Genomic DNA, 6000 nt, shown 5'->3' on the forward strand with positions numbered 1-6000 from the left:
ACATTTAAGAGGTACCAAGTATCTGTGGAGAATCACACCGGTCGAAGAGTCAAAATTCTTCAAAGTGATAATGGTGGTGAATATGTTTTATTTCATGATCATTGCATTAACTATGGCATCCACCATGAGTATACCATTCTATATTCTCCCCCCAATAGAATGGAGTTGTAGAGCAAAAGAATCGTACAATTTTGAATGCAATCAGATGCATGCTTATTCATTCTAGATTATCTCGCTCTTTGGGCAGAAGTAATATTGACGGCCGTCTTTGTTCAAAATCATCTTCCAACTACTGCACCTTCTGGTAAGATTCCAATCACAGCTTGGACAGGTCAAACTCCTTCTGTTGCAAATTTCAAAGTCTTTGGGTGTATTTCTTATATTCATGTCCCAAAAGAGACACGACACAAGCTAGAACCTTCAGGTTTGAAGGTTATTTTTATTGGTTATTCTGACAACTCAAAGGGTTACAAGTTTTACGATCCAAGTTCTCAAAAGGCAATTGTTAGTCAAGATGCTATATTCAATGATGGGAGGTTCGTGGTCCACAGATGACGCTGATGATACAAAAACATTACTCGCTTCTTTTCCTTTTCTACTTTTGGACAATGATTTGCATGATGTCAACACTCTTTTGATGGATATTGGAGAAAAGTCTATTGATGTTCATCCTACGGTTTCAAAGGAGACTGCTACAGATCTTGATATCTATGTTGATCTTCCTATTGAACTTGAGCACGGTGCAAATCATGTGTATGATGGATGATCTTGAAACCTTTAATCATGTATTGGCTGTCTGTGAAGATCCTTCAACTTATGCACAAGCTATGTCCTCTCCACAAAAGGAACAATGGAAGGAATCCATGGAAGCTGAATATGAGTCTTTGATCTTGAAAGGTACATGGGTTCTTACCAATCTACCTTCTGATCGTACTCCTATCAAATGTAAGTGGGTTTACAAGACTAAAACAAAGGCTGATGGATCCTTTGATGATAAATTCAAAGCTTGTTTAGTTGCAAAGGGATACAAAGTGCAGGGATTGACTATCATGACACTTTTTCACCCGTAGTTCATAGTACAAGCATTCGAGTACTACTAGCTTTTACAACTCAGTTTGATTTGAAAATACATTAAATGGATGTTAAGACACCTTTAAGTCAATATTAGATAAAATGGGAAAAATCCCTCAAAATGGGAATGTATTTTAAAAATTTATTTTGGCCATAACTTGAACATGCAAACTCCAAATTTGTCGGACAAAGTAGATCTAGATTCTACTTTTCAAGCTCTTTCCAATGATATGTCACATGAATATGTTTTGACAAACTTTTGGATGAGTTTACCATACCCCCACTTTTTTCATGGGAATGGGATTTTTTCCACTTTATCTAATATTGACATCTTTTCTTAATGGAGACTTAAAGGAGGAAATATATATGGAGTAACCTGAAGGATTTACAATTCCCAGAAAAAGGAACATCTTGTATGCCAACTGCACCGTGCTTTGTATGGACTAAAACAAGCTTCACGATCATGGTACATCAAGATTGATCATTTTCTGACATCTCAAGGGTTTGTTTCTTGCTTCTCTGATCCAAATCTTTATATAAAGCTTAATGTGGATAACCATTTTGAGATATTGGCCCTTTATGTTGATGACACTATACTTGTGTCTAATAATCTATCTTTCATGCAACAACTAAAAAAGTTTTTATCCTCAACCTTTGATATGGTGGATCTTGGCGACATCCATTCATGCCTTGGTATCCAAGTTCAAAGCAAATTTGTTAGGACAATACTTGTCCTCTCCATCTACAAGACATTGGTCTGAAGCTAAATGTGTTTTGAAGTACTTGAAGGGCACTGTAAATTTCGGACTTATATATCGCCGTCAAGAAGAAATATCTTCATCAACTTCTCTTAATCTTTTGGGTTATTCAGATGTTGATTAGGAAATCTCTAACTTGTCCATGCGATCCACCAGTGGTAATTTCTTCTTTATCAATGGCTGTTTGGTATCTTGGGCTAGCAAGAAACAACGCTGTATTGCAGTTTCTACTACAGAGTCTGAATATGTAGCTGCATCTTTAGCAGCTCGTGAATTGGTTTGGCTTCGACAATTGCTTGCTGATATTGGTCATTCTCCTTCCTCAAGCACTCCTCTTAGATGTGACAACCAAAGTGCTATTAGTGTAGCCAAGGACTACATGCAACATAGCAAGTCCAAGCATATTGTTGTAGTTCATTATCACTATGTTCGACATGAAGTAAGGAAAGGAGCAATAATGGTAGAACATTGTCCAATTTCAAATGATTGCAGACATTCTCACCAAAGGACTCCATGAAGCTCGGTTTACACTTTTGCGATCAAAACTTGGAGTTGTGGGGGCCTCTCTTTTTGGAGATTAGCACCTCATGTCATGTCAATTTTGTCTAGACTTGTACATAGACTATAGACTTTAGGACACTTCACACATTACTTCACATCATGCACATTTATTCTTTGTACTTTGTATATAGAAGCACATTGCACATGGACTTTAAGGTGGCATTGTACATTTATATGTAGGAGCTCGGGTTTTTCCCTTGTGCTCCCAAGGTTTTTTTTAACTCGCAGCTGGAGACTTTTATTTGAGTGGGGGTGTTGAAGCTATATATAGCTAGTCCCAACTCACTCTAGGTCTTTATGTGACTTGTGACTAATATGATTCATTCTTGTGGAGCGTATGTGGTGTCTCTTGTCTCATCTCTCTCCCTCTCTCAACATTTTTATAACTAGAAGGGTAGGTAGATGTCGGGCCATTTTCATTGCTCTGGAAACACTACTATTTTTGTTGCAAAATGGGTTCCCTACTAAGTAGCAAAATGTGACTATTTCGATGTCCCATAGCAAAATGTCGTTGCTCAACAGTAATATTTCGCTGCTTTTCATTGCTGAGCAGCAATTGCTATTTTCGATGCTGACCAGCGAAAGCTCTGCACAGCAAAAAAAGAGCTGGCACAAAGTGGGAAGTCTACATAGGACTCCCCAATCTGCCCCAGCTCTTTTTTGTTTATTAAAATAGAGTTATAGTTTCATATTTATAACACAAACACAAATATAAGAAATGCATACAATGTGGAGAATACAATTGAGCCCAAAAAGTTATTATATTTCAGAAATTATTGGGCCTTTGGCCATATACACATAAAGGTTTTACAATGAAGAGGTATCTAACTAGAATCCTCATCGGATTCCAAGTGATCAGCATCATCGTCTTCCTCATCCTCTTCACTTGCTTCATGCTGATAAGCAAGATTCTCCTCTTCATCTTCCCCTTCATCCTACAAATGCCATCAAGCGGCGCAAGGTAAGCAAGAGCATTAAAATACAACTAGACGTAGAAAAGAGAATTGTTTAGGCTCACTTACCTCATCTGCTTGAGTCCCCAAAACGGTCTCATCCAAGTGTATGCCCGCCTTGTGTACGCATCTACATGCACAATTGAGGATCGGGGGACTATATACCCATAGTCATACTCCTCCTTTGTTGGGTCTCATCCAAGTGTATGCCTTGTGTACGCATCTACATGCACAATTACCCATAGTCATACTCCTCCTTTGTTGGGTCACGCCCAACAACCTCCCTTTACAAAAAAAACAATTAAGAAAATATACAATTATTTCAAGAAAACAATATAGTAAATGGGCAAGAAAGGAGGATTTTCCGCTGGAGCTGAAGTGCGAATCCCCTCGCTTTCGTAGAAGTGAGGAAGCACTCGCTACCACCTGTTATTGAAAATCACCTGGGTGCATAATGTGGTAGGAGGCGTGGATCGAATGATAGAATGGGTCTCCTAGGGGTTGGCTCATAATGTGTAGATGAATATCCCCCCTCTTGGGGAGACACATCGGGAGACCTAGTGCTATTTTTGCCAAAGTAAACGCAGCCTGCTCCCCCCTGCTAGAACATCTACTACCCCCCCATACTCCTTACTACACCGTCGTCATGGTAAAGATGGACGTGATAGAGCGGGGGTGGGTCTAGTAGAGGAAGCTGGTGTAGGCTCATCACAACCATATTGTTATGTGAGTGAATTTTCTTGAGAATTTAATTGTATTTATTCAATAAAAATTATAGTTAGAGATGAGAGCATATGAATATCTCTAAACAATTAGAAAAATATAAAGAAAATAAATTTGTGATAAAAATAGCATCTTTTTGATAGAGATCCATCTTTATGTACCAACTCGACTATATTTTGACGAAAATACAAAGAGCTACATCGGCTGCAAGTTACAGGCCTGTACTTGTATACAAGGAGCCAAGACAAGAAAATGTCTCCAAGGAGTATTAGTTATCTTATTGTTTTCCTTATATGGTTTAATTATTTCATGAGTGAGAGAGAGAGAGAGAGAGAAATTAAACATGGTTTGTAAGAATTGCAGGTTCCTTGGATGAATCTCTCTTTTCTTTCTATTTTCTCTTTTCTCCTCTGATGAGAAGATGTATGATTGTATCAAATTACTTTATACCTTAATAAATAATTGAAATACTCATATGTGAATAGGAATTAATGTTTTCATCATCATCTCCTTTGACATTAAGGTAAGCACATATATTTAGACTTATTAATTTGAGCCATTTCAAACCTAAAGATTGCTTTCCTCAAATTTGAGACATTCTTACTATAAATATCTTATAAAGGTATTTATACAAACCTCAATGAAATTATGACTGACATTTTGTACAATTTTATTTTGTTTGGTTTAATTTGATCTATCTTTCTTTTATGTCTTGACTGTGTTATTTTTCATTCATAAGAGTGAGTTATTATTAAATAGTTAAATTCAAGTTTTCATTTTATTAATCAAGATTGTTAGAAATGTTGCTAGTAATTCATATTTATATTTGTATTTGAACTTTCAATGTATTGAAAACTCATTTCTATCTATTGTTTATTTATAATCTCACATTCTCTCAGATAACTTTTCAACACTCACAGTTAGTATCTATCCCCATAATCAATTTATCTTTCATTATTATGATGTTAAGTTTCTCACAAATTATGTTCAAGAACTTTATATTCCCTATCCAAAGAAAGCATAATGATTCACATCTCTTGGAGTGTTAAATTGTTTTGACAGATAATTTCAATCACACCACAACAATGCAGGTATGTGTTGACTTTATTTACCCAACCATTCACATCATTTAAATTTTCTTTTATTTTTACAATAAAGTAAGCATTCTCTTCTAGAATAGTTATACTCTATTTGTTAATTCTTAAATGGATACCTTAACAATTTTGTCCCACCTATCCCAACCTCACCCAATCTTACTTTCAAACACGGGCCAGTTCATATGATGCAACTGAGGCAGTTGCTATCCCGAGCAAGAGGGATGTCACAGTTTTTCCGTCCGTCCTTTTGTGGTTAATTTGCTGATGTAGCAAATAAAATTGTGATGTCTGCACATCGCATCGTAACATAGTCGCGTTGGACATCAGCATATCGCTTTGTGATGTCTGCACATGGCATCATAACATAGTCGCGTTAATACTCAAAATTTGTGGAATAGGTCGTCTGAGCATGCTCTCGTAAATGGAATCACTAAACAAGCCATTTGTGAAAATCAACCTCCAATTCTTCAACTTTCTTCTCCCCAAAGCATCCGAAAATTGATGCAAAACATCAAGTTTTGTGGTAGAGTTGATGTTTTGCACCACATCAACTTTAATGCAAAACATCAAGTTGTGTGGAAAAGTTGATGTTTTGCATCAACTTTGATGTAAAACATCAACTTTTAGGGGGTTATTTTTCTTAACTTTGAAATATTTTTACATTTTTTATGAGAATTGCTCTTATTTTTATCACCAGTAAATCTGTAAAAGCTCATTCCAAATAGTAGATAGTAACCAATAAATCTCAAAGAAATTAAAAAAATCTTATAAATCATAGAATTAAAGAAAAAACATGTCTAGGATAAGGACCTGAAAAACACATATGGTTGTAACCTT

Source organism: Cibotium barometz, chromosome 27, assembly GCF_041138505.1.
Source record: "Cibotium barometz isolate CiBa-2024 chromosome 27, ASM4113850v1, whole genome shotgun sequence".
NCBI classification, from domain to species: Eukaryota; Viridiplantae; Streptophyta; class Polypodiopsida; order Cyatheales; family Cibotiaceae; genus Cibotium; species Cibotium barometz.